Here is a 22,048-nt window from a genome sequence, read left to right as displayed (position 1 = left end):
AATGGACCCTAGGCATAAAAATAATTACAGAGTCAAATTCTTTGGAAACAAGATTCATTTTTTGTAAAGACACCAAAAAATAATCCTGTTTTTTCTTCTATTCTCTCCTGCTACAAAGTGACACTGAGTAAAGGGATTACAATCACTCCTCCAGAACTTTTTGCTGAAAAAGAAGTTATGTACTCACCATAACATTCCATCTGAGTAGGTACTTCATTTGTCTGCAACCTGTGGGTATCGGATCCGAGCCGGCAGCTTTCCATGCTACAAGATCTGAGCTTCTAGCTCCTCCCCCTACCCATAATCCCCTGCTATGTGCTACATCAAATTTTTTGCCTCTTATACAACTCCTACCTTCCATAGAGGAAGTAACACCAGATAACTGTCCTAAAGCAGAACAAAGATCTCTTTGGTGATCAGGAATCCCGAAAGGTTCGGGGGATGGCAGGGGGGGGTCGGCCGCAGACAAATGAAGTACCTACTCAGATGGAACGTTATGGTGAGTACATAACTTCTTTATCTGAAGTAGTTACTTCATTTGCTCTGCAACCTGTGGGACAGAGTCCCCAGCTACCTAGGGAAAAACCCTGGGCAGCCTATGGAAGGATATTCCGAAGCACCGGAGAGCCAAAGGAAGCCCTACCTCTCGATACCATATCCAACTTATAATGAGAAATAAACGTATGTGAAGAGGACCAGGTAGCTGCAGAGCATATGTCATCCAAGGGGATCTTAGACCAGAAGGCTGCAGAGGTGGCCACAGCCCTCGTAGAGTGAGCACGAATTCCCATAGGAACCGGTTTGCCTGAAGATAAGTACCTGTGGACTATGCATTGACAAATCCAATTTGCTACAGTCACTTTGGAAATGGCCTTACCCATGGCCGATTTAGCAAATGACACGAACAACTGGTCCGACTTGCGAAAATCCTTAGTCCTGTGCAGGTAGAAACGCAGTTGTCTGTGCACATCCAATTTATGCAATGTGTATTCTCCTTTATTCTGAAAGTTTGGGAAGAACACGGGTAAGTTTATTGATTGATTGACATTTGACTCTGAAGCCACTTTAGGTAAGAACGACAGATTAGTCCTGAGGAACACTCTATCCTTGCGAGGAGATAAGGATGCTTCATACATAAGGCTTGAAGTTCTGACACCCTTTTGGCTGAAGTAATGGCCACCAAAAAGGCTGTTTTCCAGGACAAGAACTTTAATGGAATCAAAGCCGCGGGTTCAAAGGGTGGGCCTGTCAAGGCTTGTAAGACTAAGGCCAAATCCCATGGAGGCACCACCACTTTCACCGGAGGCTTCAAGAGGAAAACGCCCCGTAAGAAGGTTTTACATAATTTTGTAGAAGCCAAAGATCCTAGTTAGTCTCCCACATGGAAATGGGAGATGGCTGCCAATTGCACCTTAACTGTAGAAGCACTTGCTCCTTGTCGGAATATCAGAGACAGGAAATCTAGAATAGTAGGAATAGGAACTGTAAATGGATCCAGGCCTCTATGTTTAGCCCAGACAGAGAAACATTTCCATTTGCTGTAGTAAATCTTCCTAGTAGTCGGCTTATGTGCTGCGACTAGAATGGCCTTAACAGGAGATGAGATACCGGGAGTCCTAGCCATCAGTGGAACTGGAGCAACCAAGCCGCAAGCTTGAGGTTCACCAGGTTTGGGGGTTGGAATCCCGCCGGATGCGAAATCAGGTCTGGAATGGGATCCAGTATCCATGGCGGAGATACACTGCGAGACCGCAGGTACAGGAACCAGATCTGGCGAGGCCAGAATGGGGCTATGAGGATAACTTTGCTCCCCAACCGACGGGCTTTCTGTATGAACTTGGTCATGAGCGGAAGGGGTGGATAAGCATAAAGTAGACCGGGCGGCCAAGCATGGACTAGAGCGTCTCTGGGATTCCCCCCTTCGGGGGGAAGTATTGCGAAGTACTCGCTGCATTTTGTGTTTAAGGGAGAAGCAAAAAGATTGCAGCAAGGCCAACCCCATTTGCGGAAGATCTGCTTCGCAACTGATGGATTGAGAGACCACTCGTACGGAGTGAGAATCACTCTGCTCAGTTTGTCCGCCAAAATGTTGGACCGACCCGGAATGTGCGTTGCTACCAGAAAGCGGTTGGTGGATCTCGCCCATTCCCACACTCTCATAGCCTCCCGGCAAAGTGGGTAGGACCTGGTTCCTCCTTGCTTGTTTATGTACCAGACAACTGACATGTTGTCTGTCTGGATTGCAATAGTCTCCAGAGGTAGAAGGTTGTGTTTAGCTTGCAATGCTAGAAGCACCGCCCTCATCTCTAGGACACTGATATGCAAAGCGGTCTCCAGGGGAGTCCACGTGCCTTGGATGGTTCTGCCCGAACAATGCCCCCCCCCCACCCGAGGAGAGAAGCGTCCGTGGTCAGCGTGGCTTGGGGGGGAGGGACAACAAAAGGCCTCCCTTTCCTCAGCTCTGGGGCGTGGAGCCACCAAAGAAGGGAGTGCCTGCAAACTCTGCTCAGAGGAATCGGAGTATTCAACGGATGGAGTAGCAGGGACCACTGAACTTGAAGGGTCCACTGCAGAATCCTCATTCGCAGACGCGCGTGAAGGGCGAGACTGATCACTGCTGCCATAGATCCTAATGCCCTCAAAACTAATTCCGCCTCCAGGGCCGGGCTTTGAAGAAGAATTAGCACCTGACACGACAAGCTGTTTATCCGGTCCGCAGTTAGCATAGCTCGAGAAATGCGGGTATCTAACTTGGCTCCTATGAACTCCAGGACCTGTACGGGGCAAAGAGAGGATTTCTGGAGGTTTACAGAGCTGACTAAGCTCTGGGCAAGGGTCACAGCATAATCTCTTGCCACGCAGAGCTGATGCCTGTTGGTGGCGGTAAGGAGCCAGTCATATAGGTACAGGAAGACCTGAATGCTCTGAAGTCTCAAGGTGGGCTGCAACCACTGCCATGACCTTGGAGAACACCCTGGGGGCTGAGGTGAGGCCGAACGGGAGAACCCTGAACTGGTAATGACTGGCTCCCAGCCGGAAGCGGAGAAACCTTCTGGATCGTCTGTCCATCAAGATGTGGTAGTACGCATCCTTGAGGTCTATCAAGCACATCCAGTCGTTCTGCCGCAGAAGGGGGAGAATAGATTGGAGGGTGACGATCCGGAATTTTTATTTGGGAATGAACAGGTTCAAGGCGGAGAGGTCTAGAATGGGTCTTAGGTCCCCCGTCTTTTTTGGCACTAAAAAGAACCTGGAGTAATAACCCAATCCGGACTGGTCTGGGTGGACGGGCTGGATGGCTCTTTTTTCTAGCAACTTCAGGACTTCTGAAGCTGCTGCCTCCCTTCGATCGGGTGGAACATCAGGGAGGTGTCTGGTCGAGGGAGGGTGGTTTATGAAGGGGATGGTATAACCTCTGGATATGATGCGGAACACCCATCGATCTGTCGTAATGGACTCCCAGTTTGACAGGTGCTCCGACAACCACCCCCCGACTGCCTCCAGAGAGGGACAGCCGGGTAAGCCCTCAGGGCTGCTGCGCAGGTCTATCCGGGAAGGGTTCCCTGGACCCGAAGTTACGCGGTCCCCCTCTGCCTCTGGGCCGGCGTCCTCCTTGTCCTCCTCTGCCTCTAGAGGACGAGGGGTCCGAAGCTGGATGGGATTGCTGGGACTTACGGAACCACAGCTTCTTTTGTCCCCTTTGATTCCTAGAAAAGGATTGTTGGGGATTAGAGAAGCGGACCCCGATGGCAGACAGCGTCTTCCTATCCTTCTCGCTCTGGACCAGCGTCTCGCGAACGGTCTTGCCGAAGAGTGAAGATCCGTCAAAGGGTGCATTCGTGAAGGACGCCTTGAAGGGATCCGCGAAATCGCAAAGACGGAGCCAGGAGTGACGTCGCAAGATGACCCCAGCTCCGCTGGCCCTAGCGACTCCCTCCGTGGCATGGGAGAGTAGACGCAAGGACGTGTTAGAAATGGATTTCAGAGTGGCCATACGAGTCGAGAAAACTTTATTGTCCTCAACCGACATGGACTCCAGGGGGGCTGCAGCGTATTTCTTAAGTCTCGTTGCAGCCTAATGGTACGTGCCATATAGTTCAGCGCCCTTACAGAAAAAGTCGCTGAACTAAACATCTGCTTCCCAATGCGGTCCAGTGCCCGAGATTCCTTATCTGGTGGGTGAACCGAAGAACTCTCCTGCGCAAGTTCTCTCTTGGTGGCAGCCGCCACTAACATGGCATCCATGGGGGTTCCCTTGGCCCAAGACAAACTATCCACTGGGGGGCTAAGGATCTTGTCGGGTCGCTTCGGGATAGGCTCCACGATGTCGGGCTCCTTCCACGCCCTGGTAGTAATGAGGTCTACCAGGGGGTCAGCCGAGGGGGGGGGGGACACTCAGGAGGTAGAAGGGATTGCCTCAAACGCATCCAGGAACACGGATTCATCCGCGGAAGGTTTTTGGGCAGACCACCCCCCTCTAATACGCAACATTTCCATCATGTCTCCGAAGGAGACATCCTCGGGGGGTGACCTTGGGTAACCTTCCCCTTCATCTAAATCCCTGTCGGTTATAACGGACTCGGGGGAGTCCAGGTGCCTCCTCTTGCAGTGACGTTTACGAGGGACTTCCTCGGTGGGACTGTCCGAAGAGGGCTCGTCAATGGGGTCCTGTTCCTCTAAGGGAACCAACTGGAGGGCTTGAGCAGGCTGTCCCGATGGTCGGATGATGGAGGATAGACCCACATGCAGCGGGGGTACGGGAGGATCCGACGCCCAAACCGGGGACCTGGAGGTCCTCGACAGTACCCTCTCCACAACCTCAAAAGCCGAAGGAGAGCTACTCTCGCCAGGCTCCGAGAGCAATCTCCTCGGCTCCAAGGTAGGGATCGGGGTCGGAGCCGATGCAGCCAGAGCCGAGAGAGAGGTGTGCTGCGAACCCACCGGAGACTAAGACACACCAGCTCCCCCGGATCCGATGCTCAGCCCTTGGCCCAGAGAGCTCGGATCAGACAGACTCGAAGGCACAGTCGGCGAAGCGACCGGAGATATTGGCGCCGACGAATCCCCGGTTCCGAAAGGGCCCGGATCCGATAACTCTGAGACCCGAAAACAGGTTGGAGAAGGAGTAATCGGAGCAAACATGGGGGCCGCGCTCCCCCCCAGAGGGGGGGGGGGAGGCAAGAGCACCCCCATCTGCATTTGGGTCTGGATGAATCGGCGCATCATCCAATCCATATCTGCTTCATTGAGGCTTCTGGTTGATCTTGAAGTCATCGAGGCGGGCCGGGAGGGTCGCCTCGACGACCTCGAGGGAAACCGATCCTCCTCCTCCAGCTCCGGAGAAAAACGAGGTGAACGGAGCAGAGAGGGGGAGGATCCGTAGACCCTCGAGGGAGACCTAGCCAGCTTAGACGGCGGGGCTGAGGGTCGAGTCTCAGCCCACCTTTTGTGGGACTTATGTCCCTTGTCCTTATGTCTTTTCTCCACCATAGTGGAGGTACCTGAATCCCCCAAACTCACAACCAAAGAGGGAGGTTGAGTCGGGGGCACAGAAGGCACGAGGGCTGCTGAGACAGCCTGTGCCCGAGTGGGGGAGGAAGAAGAAGCCTATTCCTGAGGCAACAAGCCCGCCAGGATCAGCTTGTTCTTCCTGTCCCTAATAGCTCGGGGATTAAAGGCCGCGCAGATTGTGCAGGCCGATGACAAGTGGGCCACCCCCAAGCATAAAATGCACCGAGTGTGGCCATCCGCCGGCGAAAGCTTATGGCCACACTCAGTACATTTTGAGAACACCGCCTTAGGCCCTTCAGCCATAACACCACTCACACCAAAACACACCCAAACACTAAGAGGGGGGAGGGTGAAAGGCGGGAACTATCAGAAAACTAGTTAGAAAAGGGGAACAAAGGTATCTAACTAACTACACTATCGATAACTAACCCAGAAAAACTACACACTCTCACACTAGAAAAAAGATTTATTTTTTTTAACAGAAAAAAGAAAAAGGTTCAATCTCACCAAAAGCCAAGGAGCTCTTCAAAAGTAGCTGCTTCAGCCGCGGCAAAAAAACGATCTGAGGTAATGTAGCACATAGCAGGGGATTATGGGTAGGGGGGAGGAGCTAAGAGCTCGGATCTTGTAGCTTGGAAAGCTGCCGGCTCAGATCCGAGATAGGATCTGATACCCACTGGTTGCAGAGCAAATGAAGTAACTACTTCAGATCTATGGTTTCAACATCTGCTTCCTCCAATTTTATTAATTTTACTAAAACACATTACATTTGGCACTTGTGGGCAGTGACTCATAATGCCTATTTCTCTGAGCAGTTCTCAGACTTTCTTCAACTATGCTTGCATGACAATGTTAACTGCCTTATCAAAAGCTAATGCCACAGTATGTTATCTATAAACAGGAACATATCATTTAATCCAAAATAGTCAGATAAAGCACATTTCTGTCCCACTTACTAGAACTGTAAATGTTCAAGTAGATCAATGTTGCAGTATTGATTCTCCCATCTTCCTGCCATGCAGTAGCCAACGACCTCCCCGATTTCCAGTCTTTGCGTGATCCCTAACAGACGGACTTCCGATGAACAACATCAAGTCATTCTAAGCGATGAACAAGCAAGTCTGATGCCTAAGGACAGCATGACCTTCCCAGATATTCTTCATAGTCAATGTTGCAACACTGATTCTTGGGAGGACTCCCATAGCTTAAATTAGTTGTTGGTTCATCTGTATCACCTTAGGAAATAAAATTTTGCAAGATGGCAGAAGCAAACACTGCTCTAGTCTTGGAGGCATTGTCTAGGTTATATTGTTTCATGAATGTGTGCACAGAGTTCCATATGTCTGCCTCTAGTATGGCCTGGGTGGGAACTCCTCTGAGGAAAGCAGAGGTAGTCTGTGCATATATCACAAAATCTGTAAAAAGACACTTAAAAAGCTGTCATATAGAACAGGCGGAAATAATAACTTCTTATCATAATGGCAACATTTTCCATATTATCTTGAAATGTGAATGGTATCACAGGTATAGACAAAAAGGAAAGAATATTGAAGTGCATTAAGAAATGCAGAGTGTAAATAAAAATGCTATGGGGAAACATTTGGAAAAAATGAGCACGTGAATTTGATCAAGAAAGTATTTTGGGATGAATATTCAGCAGAATTTCAGGGGCAAAGGAGAAGAGGAATACCTACATTAATTGAAAGGGGGACTCCAATAGAGATTGAAGATAAAAAAAGATGATAATGGTGGATTTGTAGTAGTAAGGTGCTCTGGCCAGGGATGAGGATTACAATGGCATGCATTTATATTCCACCTATAACTGGAGATTAAAAACTTTTTAGAGAAATCAGCTTTAAGCAGGGAATATTACGTACATGTGTGGACTGGAATTTGACTTTCAACAATGAGGATTGTATACAGGGCCTAAAATGCAAAACATAACAAAAACAGGGTAGACTTCTGAAGATATTTATACAAATATTTGGTATGGAAGACTTGACTTCAGTAATAAAAACTCTGATACGGAAATCCTAAGTGAAAGACCTGCACTGGATGAGTTTTTTAGATGAATCTAGAACAGAAGCTGCTGTTAAAGGGGATAATTAACTGGGTGTGTAAACTTCTGTACGATAACTGTAGGAATCAATCAGAGGCAGTCAGAAAAGATTGGGAAGAAACCGATAAGCAATTTACAAAGAAATAATGATGGGACATACATATATGGATTCCAAATTTGTGACAAAATCTAGAAGATTTAGGATTTTAGCCAGGAAGTATTTACATAGGTAATTTCATACCTCAAGCAGACTCCAAAGAATTTTTCCTCGGTAGCTGGCAAATGTTTGGAGGTATAATGGGGAAGCAAGAGTTACCTGGCAGAATATGTTCTCAGAGTGTAATGAGTTGGCAGACATTAAAAATTCTCTACAGACCAGGAATAATGGGCAAGCAAATGGGTGCAACTAAGGAAATTTTTTTTTTGAGCTGGGATATATGATCAATTTACATAGTAAGGCCATGTTAAGTTGAATTCAGTTGACTGCTAAATACGCAACTACTAGAAAATGGAAATCAAAGTCTAAACCAACCATACTTTTAAGTGAATATTTTAACAGAGCTAAAACAGGAAGTGGCAGGAGTAAAGTATATAGAAAAAAATGGAAATTGCAGGAATAATACATGCAGAAAAATGTTTTGAAGTAGGAAAGGGGTTTAACAGAAGGTAGGAAATGAATAATGCATGTAATGTTGGTAACATTACATTATATATACTCATAACATGAAGTATAAAATTTGTAAATGCAACCTTATTAATATGGTTTGAGGACTTATACATGCAAGTTTGCCTATGTCAGTAGTGATGATTCAATTAAGGTGTTAAAAAAATAAAAAACTCCTGAGGTCAGGATGAATAGGAATGAGATAAGCATCTCTTAAATCTAATGTTACAAGGAAACTTGCTTGACAAAGAAGACATGATGAGTCGTTAAGTATCATTTTGAACTTGGCCACTATCACAATCAGTTTTAAGAATGAAAGATCCAGAACTGGTCTCCAAGCATTTTCTTTCTTTGGCACTAAAAACATTATTGAATAAAGCTCCTTTCCCACGTGGGAAAGGGGAACTTACTCTATCATTCCCTGAAAAAACATGTGATGAAAGAAAGGTGGAAACATAAGCTTCTGACCTGGAGGATAAGGACATGCCCCCTGGAAAGAAGGACTTTCCTCATGCTGTCAACTGAAACATGGATGAATTATCACTGGAAGCAATATGTCTGACACTACTTGTTGCCAAAGAGAAAACTAGAGATTCAGACTTTCTTGAAGCAAAAAAATGGGCTGCCAGGGTGTGTGTTTGGAGGGGGGGGGGGTGTCTCTTAATTAGTCATTCACTTATTGGACTACTATTGGTTTGGGGAGTTTCCAGAATTCTTCTTGGAACTCTGACGCCATTTCTTAAATGTGTTTTTATATGTGGTTTGTTGAGAGTGTTTATTTTGTTTCTTACCAGAACTGGATCTCTGGATGAGAAGATGGAAAATCCCTTGGAAAACCTGAAAAAGGAGGGCTGAAAAATCTTACAGACTCCCTGTATCAGCTTAACCCTTTCATCACACATTTTGATCAGCTCTGCATCACAAGGACCAAAAACTAAATCTCTATCCAAAGTATGAGCAGTCACACACACTGTTTATGCGTAGTGACTTGAAAAACAGAATAAATGAAATTTAAAACAGATTTTTCCACACAAGAAGAAACTACAGATAAAATATTCCTCATACTTTCACAATTAGTCAGAACAATTCAACAAATGAGCAAGCCAATTCAAAATTCTGAAAATCAAAGTTTCAGAAGCATATTTTTTTCCATACTTGTCAATAAACTTCCCATATTTAGTTAATTCTAATCATACTCTTTCTGATGAATGTTTAGCAGCACAGGGATTAACTACAGCTCTGGCTACTGGATTAAAAACTTAAAAGGTGGAGAAATTTATACAGCCTATCTGCCTTTTCAGGGGAAGCTGGCTGACTGTTAGGGAAATTGCAGACAGTAATACAGACATCCTCTAAAACTGAAAGAACTGGAGAAATTGGTGCAGATTCTGAAACTTTCTTCTGTAACAGCTCTGTATTTTCTGAGGGACTGAGAAACCTCAGTATTTTCTCACCAAAAACAATAGCACATTCTAAAAACCATCTCAGAGTAAGGCACAATGTCTCCTGAGTCTGAATAAGAAATCTGAGGAGTAACCCCTACATCTGTCCCCTTCATCATCCTGTCCAGATTCAGAATCTTGAATCTCTTCAGCAAAGGAGACATCCTACTTCTTTTTACCAGAAACTACTCTAAAAGAAGAATTAGCAACATAAAGGAAACTGAGCCAGACCCAAGGAAATTTGAGGAGGAGCAGAAATTTGCTTAGTTTTTGGTTTCTTTAATGGATTCACCAGTGTTATTTATGGCAGCAGCTTCCACAGTTATGGGCACAACATTCTCCATTTCCTCTCCCTGGACCAACAGTGGATCTCTGTTGCCCACTGAAGGGACCTCAACAGTTGCAGAGGAAGTGGCTAACCACTGGTGCATAGTGGTTGTAGGTGCTACACCAGGGTGATCCATGGTAAGAAGATGAGTGCTCTGAGGCGCAACTAACAGCCACAGCAGAGACACCTACCTATGGAAACTGCTAGCCTGCTGTTACAGCAAAGACTGTTTGCTTAACTTTCTTTTTTGTGGCTGAAGAAGGACCGACAATTAGACCAACAGACTGTTCGTTCCACTGTCAAACCGAAAATTATGCCTTTTTGCCAAGGAAAACAAGCAGCAAATGCTGGTAAAAATGAAGTCTTTGAAAGTAATTTTCTTCATAAACTAATACAGTAAAAACACGTACACACTTTGCCAGCCACACAAAGTAAAATAAACACAATTTCTCCACAAAAAAAAAAAAAACAGTTTTCAGTTACTTTAAACCACTTTTAAACTAAAAAGTAAAAAGAGCATTCGTGTTTAAAAGCACCGTACAGTCTTCATGACAGTCCATTAAAACACAAGCTCCTAGCTTTAACATAACTATTCTGAAGAGGAAAAGTATTACTAATTAAATATGGAAGCCCCCCCCCCCCCACACACACACACACGGAACATATTTGCCCAGCAAAGGAACAGCACAAGTTGCCCATTGATCTGCAAAAGCCTCATAAGAGCATACTCTTCGGCAGCAGTAAACCTCTGAAAGGCTTGGTATCCAAACTTGTTATTTAGTCTGCTCAACTCAAGCTGCAGTTTGCACATGTAAAAGGAGCCCTGAAGCTTTGTAAGCTGGCCAGCTGTTATATCCTAGGGAGGATATAACCCATATAGTTAAGGGTACTGCTCACCAGTGATCAATATGAACATATAGAAGATTAAAAACAGAAGAAGCTGAAAACAAATGCATATCAATAATTTCAGGGCTGATAAAACACACAGACTGAATGTACCTGTCAATATCAAGTCTGTATTAAACAAAGATGCTTAAGGAAATGTTCATAATAACTGATTCATATTGTGATACCTTGCTGTGTAAAAGTACTGTTGAAAATGCTTTTATTAACACTTTGGAAAGTGATAAAGCAAAAGCTATGAAAGACTTGTAGTTTTTATTTATCAGTGATTTTAATCAGTAAACTGCTTTATTACACTTGTTTTTCCATGAGCCATCTGGTTCTATTATTTAACATCTGGCTCAAACTTACAACTATCGGACAACATTAAGCAGAATGTCATCTAACAAGATTATAAAATTTATTTAAAGGGATAAAAATAAACTACAGTGCGGCAATCTCATGCAGCACCAACATAAATTTACCTATGAGCTCCAGGTCCCTTGCCTTCCATCTTTATTACTCCTACAGCTGGTCCTTCTGCTGAGGCTCCATCACTTCTAAGTGTCAGACACTGATGATGTGCTTCAAGGTTCTCCAAGAATGTTGTAAACCATGGATAAGAAGCACTGGTGACAGCTGTTGACACCGATTCAAGCTCAAAGACTTAAACCAATGCCTGTGGTGGCCTTTTCTGGTCTAACATCATCAGATACAAATATAAAAGTCTGTGATTTATAAACATTAAATGAGAACTTACCAGTGGTAGAGAACAGGAAGAAAACAAAAGTTATGTACTGTCAGAATGTTAAATTTCTCTGGTCTCCATCCGGACAACAGAACAAGCAGAACTTATGTCTTTGGCACACACTTGTGACTACAAGAAACACAAGCTCCTTCCTAGCCAAAATCCAAATCTGAAGTGAATCCTCCAGATGCAATATGCCCGCACTACAGACTAGTGGCCCTAAACATCTGAACAGGACTGTCACTCATTCTCTTCCGATTCCCATATACCTTTTAGGGAGGGCAATTGGGAGTGGGAGGGTGGATGGATTCTTTCAGTGTCAGGACACAGTCCAAAGAAATCAAATGTTCTGGTAAGTATATAACCTATGCATTTCTCAGATCCTGTCCACACACAAGAACAGAATCCCAAGCTGACACTGGTGGTCTTTCAATATATTTGTTCTAAAGGAGGCCTTTGCTCTAGAGATAGAGTCAAGGCAATAATGTTTACCAAAGGTGTGCTAGGAAGACCAAGTTGCTTCAGCTGTAACATCTTGTAGTGGAGCATTTCTGACAAAGATGGCAAATGTGGCTTGAGCCCTGACAATGTGCTTTTGGAGGAACAGACAACTGTCTTCCTGCCTTGCTATAAAAGGAGATACAGTCAGTAATCCATTTTGCTAATATAATTTTGGTCATCTTATGCCCAAATATGACCTGTGAAAAACTAAGCAAGATGTTCATCCTTTCTAAACAGCCTTTGTTATGATCCAAATAAAAACTTGGTTGTCTATGAACATTTAGGCAGTACAGCAAGTGCTCTCCTTTACTGGAGTACTTCTGAAAAAATACAGGCAAATGAACGCATTGGTTCAAATTAGTCTGAGGAGCCACTTTTGGTAGGAAAGACAGACTGCTTCTCACAGAAACTCTATCTTGATGGAAAACTATATACAGAAACTGAAGACAAGTCCTGAAGTCCTGACTACCACCTTGTAAAAGTAATGGCTACCAGAAGGCAGTCTTCCATGAAAGAAGCTGGATATCTACGAAACTGGCTAATTAAAAGGGGGTGGATATCCATCAAATTGGCTAGCTTAAGGGGAAGGGGTCTTTAAAGAATCTAAAGCAAACCTGAGATTCCAAGCTGACCCTGGTCTAGTTCACAGGGACCTCAAATAAAAAACACCCCTAAGAAATGCTTTATACTTATATCACTTATGTGCTGGCAAGGAATGACTGGAGAAACCTTAATGAAAGGATGAGATGTAGCCAAGAGGTGTACTTTAACTGAAGAGAATACTGCTACTTAGTTTTACTTTTTCCTTACTCAGCTGTACAACAAACAGTGTTGACATCGGAAAAAGGTCCCTATTTTGGGCCCACAAGGCAAAGTTTTTCCATTTCCCTTTTTTAAGTCTTTTTGGTAGAATTCTTTTTTGTTGAATTCTTTTGAGAAGCTTTAATGAGACCCACCACTTCTGGATGTAGCTACAGGTTTGTGGCCTTCATGGGAACTCAAGAAATCAAGTGGTTAGATTGAGGGACTGCCTATATGGGTGAGGCATCCTGGGTGGGTGCAAAAGTAGAGCTTCGCTCTGCAGAAGTCTCTTTATCAGATGAGGCCACAGCAAAGGAAACAAAGTCTGATGAGCCCAGAATGGTGCTACAGGAAAAAGATTAGCTTTGCACTCTTTGGCTTCTTGTAAAAGTCTGGGAGGATGGAAGACATAAAGGACACTGAGGGATCAAACATGGGAGAAAGTGTCCGTTGTCAACTGCCCTTCTAGACAAACTAAGCTGAAAAAAGGACACGGTGTTGAATGGCAAAGCAGAAAGATCACAACAAGATTGTCCCCATTTCTTGAATATACTTCTCACCACTTTAGGGTTGAGACAGCATTCGTGAGGAAGCATTTTCTGTCTTGCTCAGTTTGTCCCGATCATACTGACATCCCCTGTATGTACACTGCAATTAGAAAGCAGTAATTAGCCAAAGACCATTCCCACACACTCAGATTCTCTGCAAAGAGAATAAGACTGGATTCAATGGCAATTGCACCCCAAGGCAAGGCACCCTGAAATACATGCAATGCTAGACGAACTGCCTTTATTTCTAGAACACTGATGTGAAAGGAGAAATCTTCCGATGACTATGAATCCTGTAATGTGTCTTGGTCATGAAGTGACCCACTGGGTGATGCATCAGAAGATTACTGTTCCCCTATAAATCAGCTTAATGAAAGAGGGCCCTCTCAAGAGGTTCTGAGGATTGGTTCACTATAGTAAACTATATTTGACAGCTTTCGACAACCAGACTATATGATTCAGAGGTTTGTAAGCTTGATCTCAGAAGGCTCAGAATATCCACTGTAGGATTCTTTATGTGCAGACGGGAATGAGGTACCACATGAACTGATGGAACCATTAAACCTAGCACTTTTAGGATCCTCTCTATGGAATGACCTGGGACAGCAGTCCTATGAGTTAATCTACTACTAATACATCTCTCTTGAGGCAAGCTTGCAACCTGTGTAGCTGTATTGATGCAGCAGCCTATTAACACAAGTTGCTGAAATGGCTGCATATTAGACTTGTGTCTGTTGCCTGTGATTCCCAGAGGCCTACAGATCTGAAGTACTGCCTTGCTTCTACTAGACATTCCAAACATGTGGCTGCCAGAAGCCAATTGGCTAAATATAGGAAAGAACCATAACCCCATTAGCTCCATGTCAGCCTGACCAGTAGCATACATGAACACCACAGGGGACTGTGGTGAGCCCAAATGGAAGAGTACAAAATTAAATATGACTGGCTCCTACCTGGAAGTGAAGGTACCTCCTGGATATGTGATCTATTTTTATGTGCAGACAATCATCCTCAAGGTCCACCAAGCCCATCCAGTCTCCTTCCCACAGGCACAGCAGGACTGAATGCACCCGAGCATCCAGAAGGATGCTCATGTACTTGTTGAGCCGACTTAAGATCCAATACCAGCCGGGGCCCTTTGTCTTTTGGGACACTAAACAACCTAGAGTAAAAATCCAGATCCTCTCTGGTCTGGTGGGACCTCCTGGATTACTCTGTTGCTGAGGAGGACTTGTGCTTGCTTGACTGGTGCGTCTCTCTGTCTGGGTGGCACTACTAGGTAATGAGAGGCAGGGCAGGTGTTGTAGAAAAAGGAATGAAGTAGCCTCTGGATAGGATTCTTCTTGCCCATTAATCCAATATGATGGCCATTCACAAAGGAATGTTTACGTAGAAACACCCACAGACTGCCTCCAGAGGGGAACAGGAGCAAAACCCCCAAAAACATCCCCTACCTCCTTGATTGTTCAGAACACCTTTGCCTCTGGGTTGGCAGTCAGAATGAAACTCTACTTTATGAAGAGACGTTCTGTTCAGCTGCTGGGTCTGCAGGGGCTTGCAAAACTGTAAGTTCTTAACCCCTTTCTGGTTGAGTGGATAGGTCCTTTGAGGAGTGATAGACTTGATCCCAACAGACAAGCATCTTTCCCTGTTGTTCACAAACAGACAGCCTTTCTTTCACCTGTTATTAAACAGTGTAGAGCTGCTGAAAAACACATTAACAAAAGCTGCCTTGAAATGGTCCAGGAAAACTGTTAATCACAACCAGGCCCGTCTCCTCAAGGCTAGGCCTGATCTTGCCTCCCTTGCTGCTCCAGTCAGTCATGCTGTGAATCATAGCCATGGACATGGAAGAATCATACTCATGGCTGTTACCTGGGATTTCTACCTGGGAACATAGCTCCCCCACTTGCAACTTTTTCAAAATCTCTGTTGCCTTTTGTACAAATTCCCTTTAGACCTTTATCATATGTGCTATGTAGTTCAAAGCTCTAAAAGAAAACATTCTGGACATTAACAGCCCCAATCTGTCCATCATCCAGGAATTCTTATTTGGTGGATGTATGGCTGGATGGATTGAGTGTTCTGAAGAACATCTTTTTTTATAGCCGCTGCCAGCACAGTGGAATCCACATAGGATCCTTTAACAGTCAGTCTTTATTGAATATAAATTTGTGTTGGGCATCTGGGAAATGGTTCAACTACTTCTGGCTCTTTCTAGGCCTTGGAACAAACCATAACAACAAACTTATCTGTAGGAGGTACAACCCATTCCACTTGGGAGAGAGGAACTGTAAAAGGATTTGTCCCTCAAGGAAGGCAGGGTTTTGCTAGCCACGAGCCTATCTGCCTCATCATCTCCAGTATTTTGCTAAAGGAAAGATCTTCCAGAAGGAATTTGTGGGAACCTCTCCTTCGGCCAAATCTGAATCTGGTGTGTGGGGCTCCACCAGAGAGACAATGTGCTTCCTTCTTGCACTTCCTCTTCTGGAACTGCCCAAGGAGAAGGGAACCTCAGATCCCATCACAGCCACTGTAAGTATTTTCTTGTTCCATAGAAGCATACCAGAAGTCTTGCCCAAGAAACCACATTCAGTGACATCTAAGGGTGTAATCAGCATAGCAGTAGCTATTGGCACAAAGGAACTAGGAGTAATTTTTTGGTACCATATAATCCACTGAGATAAATAAGGCTAGTCAAAATCGGTAACAAACAAACCAAAGAATAAAAAGGTCACACAGACAAACCAATTAGTAAAAAAAGTAAAAAAGAAAAACTTAGCCAAGCTAGAGTTTCTACTGTGTGATTCTGTAAAACCTTCTGTAATAGAGGCCCACGAGCTATATGCAAATGACTTCTTAAGTGCATCAAGTGTTTCAGCTATATGGCTTCTGAATGTCCATGACTTTTACTTTTTACATTTTTGTGGATACATTCAGACCAATAAAGGCAAACCCCATTAGCTGTGAATATGCATATTTTGGTCTTCTTATGACCTCATCAGCAGAGTATAAGTGGATTGTTTTTGGGACTGAAGCCAAATCAGGGACCTTTTCCCCTGAGAAGCCGAATACTAAGGTCTCCCAACACCTTGAATAGCCCAATGGCAGCACTGTCAACGGCGACCTCTAGTAACAATTGGCACCAATGTAATCAATGCTGAGGCTACCAGTGCTGAAATAGTCAGCACTAGTGATGTTAGGTGAAAACGGTCCACTAGTGCTACAACTGGAGCATACCCTAACTCTGCCAATGCTGAAACATTATCTGCAGGTGGAAAGGTTAACCTGGGTTAATCCTCAAACCACTGCATGAACTGCAAGTGCCAAGAGGACACCATAATGATTCTGGGCCTTGATAAGGGCGGACATCATATACTACTAATTTATCTGTGTCAGGCTCCTAAGAAGCATATGGGAATGTACAGAAGCAGTTGACAGAGGCCTGGAAGAAATCAATTTGGATAGTTATTTTTCTGACAAAAGACAACCTGTTCGGCATCACAGGGAGAAATCCTCCTAGTCACCGGAAGAGACATGCTGTCAAAGAGGAGATAACCTTGGTGATGAAAGCTTAGGTCTAGAGGATAAAAACCTAAGTAAGAAGACCATGTGATGCTGTGGAGACTAAGTTAGTGGATGAGTACCAGCCTAAGGGGGGGGGGGATAGTCACCCTGAGAGTCTTAGTCAGGGAGTATCTCTCCAGAAGACATGGCTCCTCTTGATTCCTTTTTTATTTTCTTTTTTGCTGGTTGACTGTGATTCAATAAGTCCATCAGTGTGGAATATGGGGAAATTATCACTTGAATCACAAGTCATGAGCTGGCAATGAACCCTTTGCATATAAAAGCAAGCACTACCAATTATTGGACTATTCTAAGCATACCAAAGAAAAATTACGAAAATCCTGAGGTGGCAGTTTATGACCACACTTCTTAGTTTTCCTAACTTTTAGTTATGTACTTAGCATAACTTTAGATGTTTGGGATCCATCTCGCCTACATTCTGTACTGATGGGTTCGGAGCCAATCCTCGGCTCCGACTCGGCACGCTATGCTATAGAGCGAAGCCTCTTATTGGCTGAGCTATTCTATATCCAAGATGCACCACCACTACTTCCCCAGATCTTGTTTGTCCGCACTCATGCACACACACATAACTGTTTATATAACATTGCCAGATGTTTCAAGATGAAACAATAGTACTCGGACCGTCCGGTCTCTTCTGATCTCCAAGGCAGGGGGAAGGAGGGTGGGTATTAGGAATGTAGGCGAGATGGATCCCAAACATCTAAAGTTATGGAAGTACATAACTAAAAGATGTTATGTGATCCTATCTCGCCTACATCTGTACTGATGGGACAGCGTCCCTAGCACCTGATTCCTGGGTGGCTCACTGGAAAACACTCCTGAGAACTGTGGAACCAAATGACGCTCGCTCCAGAGATGCCACATCCAATTTGTAGTGGGAAATGAAGGTGTGCGGAGAAGACCACGTAGCCGCAGCACAAATGTCGCTAATGGCAAGCTTAGAATGGAATGCTATTGAAGTAGCCATAGCTCTTGTAGAGTGAGCTTTGACAGAGGTTGTAAGCTCTTTATTGGAATAAGAATAAGCCTGACTAATACAGTCCCTGATCAACTTGGCAATAGTGACCTTTGTGACGGCTTTGCCCAATTTATTGTCCGAAAAGGACACAAACAATTGATCTGTTTTCCGTGTTTGTTGGGTCCTATCTAAATAAAATCGCAATTGTCTGTGAACATCCAATGTGTGGAAGATGTATTCTGCTTTGTTTGAGTACTTTGGGAAGAAAACTGGCAGTTCTAATGACTGTTGCAGGCAAAAACTGTAACAAACTTTAGGGACAAAGGATGGGTTAGGCCTGAGAGATACTCTGTCTTTGTGAAAAACCAGGTACGGTGGTTTGACAGATAGAGCTTGAAGCTCTGAAACCCTTCTGGCTGAAGTAATCGCAACCAGAAAGGCAGTTTTCCAAAAAGAAATTTCAAATCACAGGTTGCTGCCGGTTCGAAGGGGGAGGAGGTTAAGGCACGTAGTACCACATCGAGAACCCACGGAGGAGCAGGATGAGAAATCGGAGGTCGTAAAAGAGCAGCACCTTTTATGAAGGTTTTACACAATCTGTTGCTCATCAAAGGTGGGTTTATAGATTCATGAAAATTGGAAATAGCTGCCGATTGGACCTTGATGATAGAGACTGAAGAACCTTGATTGAATAGGGAAGTTAGAAATTTCAGGACTTCTGACACCGGGACAGTAATGGGATCTAGACCCCGGAGTTGAGCCCAAATAGCAAATCTCTTCCATTTGCTAACAAACAATTTCCTAGTGGCAGACTTGTGGGCCGAGGATAAGATACGTATGACTTCCGGGTCTAAAGTATGATTTCTGACTATAGTCGGAAGAGGAGGAGCCAAGCTGTTAACTTCAAAGAGTGAAGGGACGGATGGAGTTGTCCCGACTGATGAATTAATAGGTCCGGGATCTGATCCAGGAACCATGGACTGTCCAGAGCATACTTCCGAAGATAGGGAAACCATACCTGACGAGGCCAGTAAGGGGCAACTAGAATCATTTTGCTCCCTGAGTGGGTCGCCTTTTGGATCACTCTGGGAAGGAGGGGAACAAGAGGGAAGGCGTAAAGCAAGCCGGTGGGCCAAGGATGGGCCAGGGCGTCCATGGGAATCTCCCCCAGAGCTGGAGTGAGAGAGAAGAATTTTCTGCACTTCGCATTCAGCGGGGTTGCGAAAAGGTCGCAACAAGGAGTTCCCCATCTGCTGAAGATCTGAGTTGCCACTGCATCGTTCAGAGACCACTCGTGAGGAGAGAGAATAGTTCTGCTTAGTCTGTCGGCTATCACGCTGGATTTCCCAGGGATATGATTCGCTACCAGAAAACGTCTGGTCGCTACTGCCCATTCCCAAACTCTCATGGCCTCTCTGCAAAGGGGGTAGGATCTGGTTCCTCCCTGTTTGATTAGATACCAGACTACTGACATGTTGTCGGACTGAATGGCGATTACACCCTGAGGGAGGTAATCGTGGAGGGCTTGTAGGGATAGAAGCACCGCCCTCATTTCTAGAATGTTGATGTGAAGGAGACTCTCGTCGGAATGCCAATTGCCTTGGACTGACCTGCCCAGGTAATGCCCCACCCCACCCCGTCTGGGAGGCGTCCGTCGTCAATGTGGCCGTAGGAGGAGGTGGAACAAAGGGTCGTCCCTGATCCAGATTGGAGGACACCAGCCACCAGAGGAGGTCCCGTTTGCAGGTTTCCGTGATCCGTATGAGGTGACTGAGAGGGAGATCCTGAAATGACCACTGGGTCGATAGGAGCCACTGGAGAATCCTCATATGCAATCTTGCTAAGGGGACTAGGAGAACAGTGGCCGACATGGAGCCTAATAGCTGCAGGACCATCCTGGCTGGGGCTTTGGATTTGAGAAGCAAGGCTCGGAATTGAGCCTGTATAGTCTGTATCCTTTCTGTAGGAAGATAGACCCGCATTTGGTTTGAGTCTATCTCTACTCCGATGAACCTTATGCGCTGAGATGGCAGCAACACAGACTTTGGCCAACTGAAGGTGAATCCAAGGGAAGTGCCTAGTGATATGGTGGCTGCTAGGTTCTGCAATAGTAGACGCCTGGAGGTGGCAGTCAGGAGCCAGTCGTCCAGATACGGAAACACCTGGAATCCTAGACTCCTCAGGTGAGCAGTCACGACAGCCAAACATTTGGTGAACACCCTGGGGGATGTGGTGAGACCAAAGGGCAGTGCGCAGAACTGAAAATGACTGTCTCCCAGGCTGAAGCGCAAATGTCTCCTGGATGCCTGATCTATCAGAATGTGATAATAGGCGTCCTTGAGATCTATGGAGCACATCCAAACACCTTTCTCCAGCAGTGGGAGAATGGATTGTAAGGTGACCATTCGGAACTTGGACTTCTTGACTGAACGATTTAGGTTGCTGAGATCCAAAATGGGCCTCAAGTCCCCGGTCTTTTTTGGCACCAAAAAGAATCTTGAGTAAGTCCCTAATCCGATCTGGTCTGCGGGGACCTGTTGGATGACTCCTTTTTGAAGCAGCTTTGAGATTTTGAAGGCTGCGATTTCCCGTTGACTGGGTGGCGGGTCCAGGATTTTCCTGGACGGCAGAGGGGGGTGTGAAAAGGGGATGGCGTAACCTCCGGCGATGATTCGAAGCACCCATCGGTCCTGAGTGATACCCTCCCAGGCTTTTAGGTGCCTAGAAAAACGGCCCTCGACTGGCTCCGGAGCTGCACAGTCGGGCAATCCTTCAGGGATTGTAGAAGGCTGAAGAGCCACGAAAGGACTCGCGCTCTCCAGTGTTGCGGGGGCCTCTGCCGCCTCTGGGACGGCGTCTTCCAGAACAATTTCCCCCTCCTCTGTCTCTAGAAGGGGGATCGTCCTGCTGCGAGGGAAAAGACTTCTGTGATTTATGGAACCACATTTTCCCTCCTCTTTTAGCCTTGGGATAAGGCCGAAAGGGAGTGGAAAACAGTGCCCCTACAGCAGTCAAAGTCTTACCTTCTTGCTCACAGCGGGTCAATGTGTCCTTTACCTTGGGTCCAAACAAAGAGGACCCATCAAAGGGAGCGTCGGCAAAGGAAGACTTAAAGGCTTCCGCAAAATGACACAGGCGGAGCCAGGCTTGCCTCCGTAGAGCAACACCCATACCCGCCGCTCTACTTGCCCCCTCAGCTGCATATGAAATGAGCCTCATGGACGGGTTTGATATCGATGACAGAGTAGCCAACTGAGAGCCAACCGTCTGGGCCAGCTGCTCAGGTAGGTTACCCAAGAGGGTATCTGAAAGCTCCTTGATCAGATCCTTCTGAAATCTAGTGAAGTGCGTCAAATAGTTCAGGGACCTTAAAGTAAAGGCCGCTAAACTGAGGGTGCGCTTCCCGTACCGGTCCATGCTCCTAGACTCCTTATTAGGAGGATGGACGGACGTCGAAGCCTCTGCTACATCTTGTTGGGTAGCAGATGCCACCACCAGGGCATCTACAGCCACACCTTTGGTCAGAAACTCCTTCTCTGGGGGTGCTGATAAGAATTTGTTTGGGCGAGCCGGCACCGGTTCCACAGAGTCTGGATGCTCCCACGCCCTTCGACAGATCAAATCTAGGAGCTCGTCGAAGGGCGGAGACACCCAGGAGGCAGAGGACTGAGCCCCGAAGGCCTTGAGGAACACCGACTCGTCAGCGGAAGGGGGTTTGGAATGCCAGCCGCCTCGTTGTTTAAGGGCTTCCAGGATGTCTGCAAAGGAGACATCATCTGAGGACGACTTAGGGGACCCTTCCGCATCATCAAGATCGGTGTCTGACGTGAGAGACTCATCGGGGGAGTAGACGTGCTTCCTCTTGCACAGTCTTTTCCTTGGGGGTTCCTCCGAAGAAGCTTCAGAGGGACCTCCAGGAGGGGGAAACCCCACTGGAGGTGACCTCAGGCCCCGGGGCTCCGCTGTCTAGCGACAGGGGGACTACCAAAGACCCAGTCTCCGTGTGTAGGGAAGG

At 45.8% G+C, this 22,048-nt stretch overlaps 1 protein-coding gene across 1 annotated transcript in view; it reads right to left on the bottom strand.

Annotated features, from left to right (window-relative positions):
• PCNT (pericentrin) overlaps positions 1-22,048 on the bottom strand; it is a gene marked incomplete in the record, with an annotated part of 2,997,294 nt that overhangs the window by 2,506,599 nt on the left and 468,647 nt on the right.

Source organism: Protopterus annectens, chromosome 2.part0 (assembly GCF_019279795.1).
Source record: "Protopterus annectens isolate FY-2018-M chromosome 2.part0, PAN1.0, whole genome shotgun sequence".
NCBI lineage: Eukaryota > Metazoa > Chordata > Ceratodontiformes > Protopteridae > Protopterus > Protopterus annectens.
Note: the sequence above shows the minus strand (reverse complement) of the source record. Positions and strands in the feature narration are given on the sequence as shown.